This window comes from Prionailurus viverrinus, chromosome E1, assembly GCF_022837055.1.
Source record: "Prionailurus viverrinus isolate Anna chromosome E1, UM_Priviv_1.0, whole genome shotgun sequence".
Taxonomy (NCBI): Eukaryota; Metazoa; Chordata; class Mammalia; order Carnivora; family Felidae; genus Prionailurus; species Prionailurus viverrinus.
Genome location: NC_062574.1, coordinates 37,563,142 through 37,575,283, shown reverse-complemented (window position 1 = coordinate 37,575,283; position 12,142 = coordinate 37,563,142). Strand labels below are relative to the sequence as shown.

General features: G+C 35.9%; 1 protein-coding gene and 1 non-coding gene across 9 annotated transcripts in view; both read right to left on the bottom strand.

Moving 5' to 3' along the window:
- TANC2 (tetratricopeptide repeat, ankyrin repeat and coiled-coil containing 2) overlaps positions 1 to 12,142 on the bottom strand; it is a 376,040-nt gene that overhangs the window by 157,698 nt on the left and 206,200 nt on the right. The window lies entirely within an intron of this gene.
- Positions 7,138 to 7,244, bottom strand: LOC125152304 (U6 spliceosomal RNA). Its single transcript, XR_007147152.1, has one exon. It is a non-coding gene; the product is annotated as a U6 spliceosomal RNA (small nuclear RNA).

The following is a 12,142-nucleotide window of genomic DNA, read 5'->3' as shown; positions in this document are numbered from 1 at the left end:
GCGACCTGGATCCGGAACTCAAACTCTTAACCCCAGGTTACACTATCATCCTTGATTCCAGTCCCTTACCATGTTGCTGGCATCACTCCCTACCACCCCTCTACCCTGGGTACTTGCTCTCGTCACTCTCAAAATTCCTCTTAAATCCTCATACCAAATATTTGCTATAAAAATTCATCTTACATTTTCATACCAAATGTTTTACCCATATTTTTGTCTCATCCATGACCATCCAGGCAATGTGAAGAGTGAAGAGGGCACCATCTTCATAACCAAATGTGCTCAATTAAGGTATGTCCCTAAACAAAGTATTTTCCTTGGGCAGAATTCTACTGCGGCTTCTTTAATAATGAGTTTGGAATATGATAAACAAAAGAAGGTGATCACAAAATAAATGATACAGCATTTTACACAAAATAAATGATACAGCATTCATACATTCTGTTGATTAAGACTACTTTATTTATTAAAAAAATTTTTTTTAATGTTTAATTATTTTTGAAAGAGAGAGACAGAGTGTGAGCAGGGGAGGGGCAGAGAGAGAAGGAGATACAGAATCCGAAGCAGGCTCCAGGCTCTGAGCTGTCAGCACAGAGCCCGATGCGAGGCTCGAACTCACGGACCATGAGATCATGACCTGAACTAAAGTCGGACACTTAACCGACTGAGCCACCCAGGCACCCCAAGACTATTTAAATTTACAGCTCTTGTTTCACTTTGACCATTTGGGAGGAGTACATTTATGCATTAGGTTTTGTTCCGAGAACACTGAATGAAGAATACAGCACCCTAAGGACTAAAAGATTCTTCAACTTACATGGAAATGGAAAGGTCCATTAATAGTAAAGAAAACTTGAAGAAGAAAGACCTCTATTACTTAATATCAAGATTTAATATAATGCTAAAGCACTATGACAGAGTATGACTGACACAAGCATAGATAAAAACACCAATGGAACAGAATAAAGAATCCAGAAGCATATCTATACATACATAATTCACCTTATTTAGGACAAGGGTGCCAATGTCATAGTTTAGTAACAGAATGGTATTTTCAGTAAATGATGATGGATCAATATGATAGGAATAAAAATAAAACCTGCCCTTACCTCATACCATATATAAAAATCAATTCCAGTTAGATTATGGACCCAAATATAAAAGGTAAAACAATGAATTATCTAGAAGACAACCTAATAGAAGATCTTCATGACCTAGGACTTGGCAAAGATTTTTTTAAATAGGACACAAAAAGCACTAACCATTGGTTTTTTGTGAAGTTTATTAATAAGAAAAACTTCTTTTCACCAAAGACACCATTAAGATGGTAAAAAGGTAAGCCACAGAGTAGGAAAGGGTATCTTTAATTTATATATCCAACAAAGGGCTTCTTTCTAGAATATATAAAGAATCCATACAAATCACTAAGGAAAAAAAAGACAATCCAACTAAAAGGTAAACAAAAAAAATCTATATAGGCATTTACAAAAGATGATGTCCAAATGACCAATAAGCATATGAAAAGCATATTAACATTGGGAGATGAACACCAAAATCACAATGATTCTGCACAATTGCATATGTGCAGTGCAGATAGCACACAAAACAAACAAACTAACTAACTAACAAACACCCTGACAATATGGGGTAAAAGAATACTTAAATACTGCTGTGCTGGTAGGAATGTAAATTGGCAGCTTTAAGGTTTGGAAAAAAATTTAAGCTGAACATTCTGAAACTCTACCAGGTCCACTACTAGGTATATACCAAAAGGAAAATTATATACATAGGTGCGTCAAAATGCATGCAAACAAATATTAATAGGAGAATTGTTCATAATAGCCCAAACTGAAAATGTCCATTAAGAGTAGATACACAATGAAATATGAGATCAATAAAAAACAATCTCACAAATATACTACTGAACAAAAGAAGAGAGATTCAAAAGAATACACACTAAATGATTTCATTTGTACAAAGTGTGAAAATGGGGAAAGGAAATAACTGAGAATGGTACTCATAATTGTGGTTATACTTCTAAAGAGTGGATAATGATGTGAGGGAAGCACGAGGAAAACTTCTGAAGTGCCAGGAATGTTCTATTATCTTGATTTAGGTTGTGGTTATATGGGTGTGTACACGTCACAGAATTTCGTTGAGACTACATAATTATGATTGGTGTACCTTTCTGTATTTCTATTTCAATTTTTAGAAATTTCAGAAAATGTTTTACGGAAACTAGGTTTGAGAATGAAGCAGTATGCACAATATCTGGGTTTTTTTCCTCCAAGAAACAAGTCTAGAATTATGAAAAAGAATGCTATACGTCTTTCAAAATTAGTACAAAATTAGAAATTACTTGGCCACTCCTCTTGTACCCGTTAACAACTTAAAGCAGAGCAAAGACATACAACTTGAGAGATGCCAATGCATATAAGAAATATTTTATAAATTAAAGGAAGTACTAGAGAACACAGAGAAAGAAACAATTAAATTTGTCTTGGCAGGATGGAGGCAGGAAAAGGAGGGAAGATCTCTTGGAGGAGGTTATACCCAAAATTCTTATAGTGGATGAAGTTGGTTCTCTAACAGTGGAGTTAGGGAAAAAGAGCAGAGGGAACAGTTTTCAAATTTAAATTCTATGTGATTTACTAGTTCAACAAAATACAGAGCTCTAAGTTCAAAACGGATTAAATGCACTATATTTAATGTTTAGAAGAGCATTTTAAATTTATTTCTGGAATAATAATATTGATAGTAGTACTACTAGTAATAACAACAATAGCTAACACTTACTGGGATATTAGTGTCTCGTACTTTTCTAAGTGCTTTACATGTATTAAATCATTTAACCTTAACAACATTCCCTATTTACAGATAGTAAAAGTGAGGCACACAAAGACTGAATTCTTGCTTGTCCATGGTTACAGAGTTAGGTAAGTGACCGTTAATACTGAAGTTCAGCGGCTGTATGGCTCCTGAGCCTATGTTCTCAACTACTTCATTATTTTGTCAGGAAATATATGATATCATATATGATATCATATATGATATATGATTGCTGAATACAAACTGTTTATATGGTTATTTTATTTATTTTTATCTTTAATAGCATCCTGCATTATCTGATGACAGACAATAAATATAAATATAGCTTTCATTAAGTCATTAAGCATTCATTAAATATTTACTTTTTGCGTGTCCAGTGCTGTCTCCGGTGTTACATGTACCTTTATGAATAAGGGGTACAGCCCCTATTCTTAAGGAGGTTATAGTCTCAAGAAGGAAAACAGAAGATCAATTAATTAAATCGTAGTAAATTATATCAGAAATATAATGCAGGCAAGAAATAGGATGCTGTAAACAAGAAAGTGCTGAACATTTTGGTCCTTATTTTTCTTGATGATACCAATTCTTTCAGAGATGGTTTACACTTTAAATTTGCAAAATAATGTCTTCTATTTAAAGTAGCCAAACCGCAGAGGGATTAGACAATGACTAAAATTGTGTCAAGAAACGAATGTCTAACAGCTAATGTATCCAAACCCCTAATCTGCATCCCTAACATGGCAGGCTACACAGGGTCTCAGTCTATAGACTCTCTAAATTCTCAGCATTCTCTTGGCATTTTCACATCAAGCTGTTTACATTTTCCTTTACGATCCTTTAATTATAAACTGCTTGTTCTCATCTATTTCAAAACTCAGAAATTTGTACCACATTTAATCAAATAAAGAAACCCATTCTTTCTCTGTAACAGAGTTATAAAACCTATGATTAGCTTGGCCCAAATGCCAAAGCAAACCTGGTTATATTTTCATTTTAGTTCTTAAATGATTACCTAATTTTTTTATTTTCTGATGAATATTAGAAAATAGGTGTCTGTTAAAAGCAGGGCTGTTATTTGTCACATTAAGTGTTGAAGCCAGCACGTGGCTTTGCCACATTCTCCCAAAACTGAGCTCCAGTTTTATTATATAGCTCTGGTTATTCAAGCTTCTGAACCCCTTTGTAGTAAATTAGAAAGCAAAAAGATATATTCTTAGTAGAGAGAAATCTATGTCATTGATACATATTTATAACATATTAAATTATTTCATTTTGCTTTCCTCAGGCTTTTTGGGTTCATTTCATTCACTCAATACACACTAAATGAACATTTACTATGTACTAGTAATTTACTACAATAAGCACTGTGGATACAGTGGTAAGCATAAGGCAGAAAATGCATTAAATTGTTCAGATGGGTGTTTTTGATAATGTTAGTGTTTATTTTTACTTGATTGGATATTTGAGAAGAAATGTTTGAGGAATAATTGTCAATCAAAAGCTCTCAATGGAAAAAATGCCACTATGATCCATCCATAGTTTAACTTTTTCTTTTCTCTAGGGCAAACAACATATCATCTGTGTCATTATAAAAAATGTTACTTGGTTAGGAACCAGATAAGGCATTTGTTTGTATTAGAGAACTCAATGTATACAATTTTAACTAAGAAAATCAGCATCATTATTCTGTTAAGATACCAGAAAATAGCATCCATATTTTATGCCCTTGACTGTAATGGAAATTTTACTTGTACATAAATGAATTCTAACCAATGTTCTTTAAGACTTATAAATAGAAAAATTACTTCTATAAAACAAATATCTTTAGATTTTAAGGGTAGCCTTCTGTTCTACTGTAGCCAAAGATGATTTACATGGATTAGTAGAAGAGTAAGTCTTTAATACATACACTAGTCATTTTGTGGTAAATGCAAAATGTACTGTGTGGCTTTTGATATCTAATGTTTTAATAAAACATTAACCAGCAGATAAGAACACTCCTTTTAAATTGGTTTGCAACAGAGCCAAGCAACAGAGAGCCAGACTGTAGTAAGCTTGTGCCTCACAATTCTCTTCAAACATGAAAAGAAATTCTCTAATCATTTTGCACGATGATTCCTATTCCCTATTTTTTTTTCTGGCAACAACAGAAATATCAGTTTCATCTACTCACATTTATAATTGAACTTTTATGGCTACTACAGAAGTTAAGATCGAAGCAGAAAACATAATAATGCTGAACTTATCTCAATGATCTATGAAATACATTTGAGATGTGTGGCTGGATAAAACAGACATTTTTCCTCTCCAAGCTAATGGTAACAGGTCAAATGAGGCCAGATGGAGATCAGGAACAGAAAGGCAAGCTTTCAACAATTTTGTATCATGGGTAATATCATAATCACAATAGGCAAAACTTGCAAAGTCGATGCAAAATACAAATCAGAGATTTAGTTTCCAAGTCCAAACAGGAGACAACTTGCCCAAAGAGATGGACCATGAATTAACTCTAAAAGCCTGATTGAAAAGAGAACTTCTTTGTATTTCAAGTAATCACCTAGGTGTAGCTAACAATACCATTTCAATTTCTTTTTTTTTTCAATTTCTTTTTTTTTTTTTAATTTTTTTTTCAACGTTTATTTTATTTTTGGGACAGAGAGAGACAGAGCATGAACGGGGGAGGGGCAGAGAGAGAGGGAGACACAGAATCGGAAACAGGCTCCAGGCTCCGAACCATCAGCCCAGAGCCTGACGCGGGGCTCGAACTCCCGGACCGCGAGATCGTGACCTGGCTGAAGTCGGACGCTTAACTGACTGCGCCACCCAGGCGCCCCTCAATTTCTTTTTTTTAATATTTATTTTTGAGAGAGAGAGAGAAAAAAAAACACAAGTGGGGGGGGGGGAGAGAAGAGAGCGAGAGAGCGAGCAAGAGAGAGACAAGATAACAGAAAACAGAATCTAAAGCAGGCTCCAGGCTCTGAGCTGTCAGTGCAGAGCCCGAGATGGGGCTCGAATCCAGGAACTGTGAGATCATGACCTGAGCCGAAGTCAGCCACTTAACCAACTGGGCCACCCAGGTGCCCCACAGCTTCAATTTCTTATTATACAGCTCCCAGAATTTAAGGAGATTGGTTTATTCAAAGAGGTAGTGTTCTAAGACTGTTTTAGTGTATAGTCTGTTCCCATGGAGAGCACAGAATGAAAAAGATGTTTTGTTTATACACTTTACAATGTGTATGCAATCTAAAAATAAAAATGCTAGAATTTTCCCCCCAAAGGAAATGGTGGTGGCAGGGACCTTTCAGTAACTGGAGACCCTCTAGCTGATGACAACCAATAAAAACTGGACAAAATACACCTTAAAAATCTTTTTCAAAGTATTAAAGACCTAAGAAGATGGTAATAAATCAAAAGACAAAACCAGGAAGAAGACGGAAATCCAGAAGGGAGATCTCTGCCCAGCATGGATGGCCACTTGAACGCCAGGGGCATTAGTTAACAGGGAAGAAATGATTGAACAGCTAAGCTGTGCTTCTGGCCGTCTCATAAGGTCATAGGAACAAAACTGAAGTCTAAGCTCTGCCAAGAGTGGGAAATCTAGTAAAGCACCCTACGCTTTGGGCTGGAACCCTTAACCGTACTCTGGGAGTAAAGATAAACCAGAAGTAAACTAGACCTTGCAATTCTGACTTGTGTCATTTGATTAGCCCAGAATACCACCAACTCTGAACCTGGATCAAAATGGCCCCAGGTGGCAGAAGCAAATACAAATCTTTTCTCAAAGGGGGGGAGGGGGAAGCACTGTCCTATCTTTAGGTAATTTCTACAAATATTTTCAAATTAAAATAATTAGGGGTATGAAAAGACAAAAGAATTATTAGAAATAATAAGCAAAAGTAATCGTGGCAAAAGGTGACTGGGTTACAGTACTGTAGTTCATCTCGTAAGATCATTCTTAACAGAGCCTTGTACAACTGCGGTAGAAAAGAGCTAGCTAGTGTCTGTGGGACAATGATTCGTGGGGATGGAGGAAGGAAACAGCAGTGGAAGAGCTACAAGAATGAGTCATCGGATGATCACAGTGTTGGAGATGGCCAATATTTCCCTAACACCACTAGAAGTTATTGGTTGAAGAAAGTCTCCCTTAGTTCTTTTCAAAGTAACTTCATGTTTCTACTGTTCAGTCATACATAATGTTTTCTCCTTTCATAGCTAGCCCCAGCAGCTAATAACAAATGATATTCCAAACGGTAGCAGATGTAAGCTAAAAAATGATCGAAATCAGGAACTCTCTTTTTTTTTCTTTTTAAAAATATGGAGTGCTTCACGAATTTGCACATCATCCTTGCACAGGGGCCTTGCTAATCTCTGTATCATTCCAATTTTAAAAGTACATGTGCTGCCAAAGTGAGCGCTAAATCGGGAACTCTTGATCCAAGGTCCTCTGCTACCTGCTCTTTTGGGAAACTATGAATCCCCTGAAACTGTATGTTTTAATAGGGAGAGAGGACAGGAAATTTTCATTCTTCCATCCTCCAGTGCCTCTTTGCTACTTCCTAAAGAAAGTAACGACTCCCGGTAGCCCATAGTCAAGGCTGTAAATTCAAATACTTTCGAGATAAAAGCAGTTTTGATAGATCTGTCATGGCTGGGTTAATGGTGGTAGGAAATGATAAAGTGTATTGAACTGCAGAGTGTACAGCCAATGTGAGGGCATTTTCACCTTAATTTTTAAAAATATGCTTGCCAAGCAGGTTTTTGAACAATTGTCTAGAAAAAGTTGTCTACTATTTTAAGGTTAAATAGAAGTTAGAGGTTAGGATGAAGGTCTAAGTTTTCCATAGTTCTAAGGACTACCTCTCAGTATGGACCAGAGGACAGAAAAGTAGGGAGGAATGGTCCAGGAGATAGATGGGAAAACTAGATCCATGTGAGGCTATCAATGACACAGGTCACTGTCAATCCTCAATTGAGGAAAAATAGCCTAAGTTGGGGAAGATACATAAGAATCCAAAGAATCTTTAATTACTCGACCCATCTCTTAAAAGTGGTGAATCTCTCCTACTTAACCCTTCCTTCTCTTTCAAATTACTGTCTTCTTTAACTCACCTAGAGCCTAAGTTAAAGGATCAACTTTTAGGGAATCTCTCCAGTTGCAGAGGGGAATATTTAGATGCCTTGCTTGAGGGTATGAAATGGGAGTAAGCAATAATGCAACTTCGGTAGAACACTCTACTCCAGCCTTTCTTGTTAATTTTGGTTTGTTCAGACCAGTTTTCAGATAAAATTATTACCTAAGGCAACAGACCTAAAGGTTTTATTAATTTTTTGAAAACCTAGGTATCATGCAAAATTTTTTATGTAGGTGCAATTTACTGGAGAGACAGTCTACAAACTTCATTGGTAATCATTTTGCAATATATACATATATGAAATCATGCATATTATATACCTTTAACTTATATAATATTATATACATCAATTATATCTCAAAAAGCTGGAAAAATTTTTTAAAAATATGCTTCCTAAAAAACAATAAGTAAATTTATCTAATATTTAATAATCCTGTAGTCTTTCTACTAATAATTTTAGCCATAAATAAATGGGCAAAAAGTCGCCCACACATACACAAACATAGTTGTTCTCTCTTTTGCTATTTAGGGATTAAATTTTTAAAAGATTAGGGACTCTACATAGTAATTCATCAGTCTGGCACTTAGCTAAGAAAACAGGCTTTTAAATGCTAATAATCTTCTATCACAACACTCTACTTCTGATTCTCTCCCACTCAAGTGGGAATCACTGCAGAGATAGGATATATAGAGACAGAAAGTACTCATTGCTGGAAACACTTACAGTAGTATTTCCTTGCCTACACAACTGCCTCCAGTGTACAAGAAGTACTATGTGTATATTGATGTATGGTGATGACTATTTGGCTGGGATAAAAAGCAGTATTTGACAAGCTCAAGAATCTTGAATGCTTCACTGAAATCTCTAAGACTGATGTTTCTCACTGAGTGTTCCTTTGGGTTTTTAACTGAGGTTTCTAATGTCTGCTTTGAATAGACATACACTTGAGATACAAATTATGGTAAAGAAACGTTACTTCTATAATGTGGTATTTCCATATTATTCCCCTACTGGCCTGGATTTCCTCATCCATAGCACAATTTATTCTAATGTGGAAAGCTAGGTATTTATATACTGGTCACAGTAAGGAAAAGTATTATCCTCAAAACTCATATTTGTCTAAATAACAAATTTACTCCCCTGCTGGCTTCCAAACTGGGATTTTATTCTAGAAACTGAACACAAAAACAGCATGATCTAATCATGTAGGGCTTAAAGAGAAAAGCACCATTCTAGGAAGATTTCACTGTACTGTAATAGTCAGTATAGACTGGGAAAGACCTACAGATAGTTATATGAAAAGTAGCAGGTAAGATAAAATGGGTAGGAAAGCAGGAATTCTGGTGAACTAGTAGCTAAAATCTTTAAAGATTGGTAGGATCTCAGAGTGTACAGAAGCTGCATCAAGGAAGGGCAGTGACTGGTACAGTCTGATGATGTGAGATGTAAAGCTGAAGTGCTAGGGAAGAAAGTAGGGGAATGGTCTAGAATTGACTCTCCTGGGTTAGCTCTTATTAGAATTTTTTGGGGGTGCGCATCACAAGAATTTAATACTTTCTTCAGTTGTTCGAATGTGGTATTTTCTTTTCATCTCCCTGAGAAATTGAAGAACGAGGGGTCAAGAATCCAGCCTTACTGGTGGTACTGAAGCTATGTGTTTGCAGTAGCTGCCCTTCCTTCAAGGACTCGTCTGTCTAATGCCAAAAGATATGCTTATAGCACAAATTGTTCCTTACATCATTCTAATGGTTTCCAAATAATCTGCTGAATGTTTTGGGTGGTGTGTACGTGTTATCTGACACAGGAGCTCTTAGGAGAATTTGCGTATGTTTCATATACTCCTGATTTTCTGTCCTTGATATCTACTATTACTTATCTCTAGTATTTGCCTCTACTTTTTATTCTGGTATTTTCCTTGTTTGCAAAATGTCCCAATTTTTAGTAGTTGCTATCATTTTATAGTTGACCATTGGTTCATTTAGTATTTGTTGAGTTTTAGATAGCAGTTATTGGTCTGAGCACTAGGGATACAGTGATGAAAAAAGTGGACAAGTCCCACATCCATAGATCTTGTAATTTAGCGTCATGCATGTAGCATAAACTAACATCTCAGTTCCCTGGATTCCAATTCAGGAAATCCTGTTCTAAGTAAGGATATCTGTTCTCAGATAGTAAATATAGCTTAAGATGGTAAGTGGATATAGTAATTTTCTATAAGGTATATGATTTGTGCATGCTTTTTAAGCACAAATATGTTTAAATACTGGCCATGTATTGGTGAGAAGTAATGTTATACTTTGAAAAAATTTTTTGAATAGTGGTCGGAAAGAAAGGAACAGTTCAAAGGGGGGGTGGTAAGTTATCTTTGTTCTTTATTCCTTCTTTCTATGTTGATCAAGAAAAACAAATCAGTACTAAGAGATAAATCAGCAAATGTTAGCTGTAGCATCAGAATCTTTTTTTTATTAAAAAAAGTTTTTTTAACATTTATTTTATTTTTGAGAGAGCAAGACAGAGCGCAAGCAGGGGAGGGGCAGAGAGAGACACAGGATCCAAAGCAGGCTCCAGGCTCTGAGCTGTCAGCACAGAGCCCAGTGTGGGGCTTAAACTCATGAACCGTGAGATAATGACCTGAGCTGAAGTCAGCACATGACCTAGGTGCCCCAGCATCAAAATCTTAATATGGCACTACGAGACAGATTTTTCTAAGCCCAAGCCTCATGAAAGTGGCATAAATTACTTTCATTGAATACACTTTTCTATAAAAGTCAAAATCCATTACAGTAAACTTAAAGATATAAGAGCATTGGTTATAAATTGCTTAATAGTGCAGATTAGTAATTTATAATCTGTAAATAATCTGTATAGATAAAGCAAGGGAAAGACCTGTATAGTTATAAGAAGGACAGCAGAGAGTTTCTGAATATTAAAAGGGTTGGATACCAGGAATATATGGAAATTTTCTATTGGAATGCGAGGCTGAGAAAGATTTATGCTTCCAGACCATGGAATGGCACATATAAAATATGTAGGGGGGAAAAAAAGAAGAAAAATTTGTTGCTTGATTTGAACAGCTTTCCTCAAAATTCCAACTTACTCCCTTAAGTATAGATTGGACCTAGTGACTTGCTTCTAGCAAACAGAATATGGCAAAAAGTGATAGGATGTCACTTTTTTTAAAGTTTTATTTATTTAAGTAATCTCTACATCCATGTGGGGCTTGAGCTCACGACCCAGAAGTCAAAAGTCACATGCTTTTCCAAGTGAGCCAGCCAGAAGCTCCATCACTTTTGAGATCATACTCTAAAAGCTCGTCCCTTTCATTTTGCTTGCACTTACTCTGCCTTTTGCTTGCTTGCAAAAGGCGACCTTTTGCTAAAAGTCAGTGAGGAACTGAGACCCTCAGTTCAACAGCCCACAGGAAACCGAATCCTTCCAATAATCATATATATAAACTCAAAAGAGGATCCTTCCTCTGTTGAGCCTTGAGATGATTGTAGCTCAGGCTGTCAACTTGACTGCAGCTTGTGAGTGACCCTGAGCCACAGAGAAGCTAGATTCCTGACCCATGGAAACTGTGAGATGGTAAATGCTGTTCTTTTAAGCTATTAAGTTTTATGGTAATTTGTTATACAGCAATAGATAACTAATACAAGGATCTATTCTCAAGGGTTCTTAATGAAAATAAATAGACTTTAACCAACACTTCCCATAAGTCTCATAAGCACAAATATTGTAACGCATCACTTCTAGATAAGGAAAAACACATGGACATTGGGCTGCAGGAACTTATATGCAGCTTAGGAAAATAAAACGTAAAAACCAACTTTATTTTCAGAAGTAAGTTTATAATACTATATACATGTGACAGAGAAGTTATTAGTCCTAACAACTGATGTTCCAGAAGCTGAGCTAAGTAAATTATGTATATTATTTTATTTAATTATCACAAACACCCTATGGAGTAGGCAATATTACTATCTTCATTTTACAAATGAGGAACCAGAGGATTAGGAAGATTAAGTAATAAAAGTTACACAGCTAATATGTGGCACAGCTAGAACTGAATCCAAGCCTGTCTGATCCCAGGGCCTGGGCTATTTACCACAGTGAAAAACCGCCTCCATTAAAAAACACCAAAACCCAAAACCCATACAACTTAGCATCTATGCATATACAA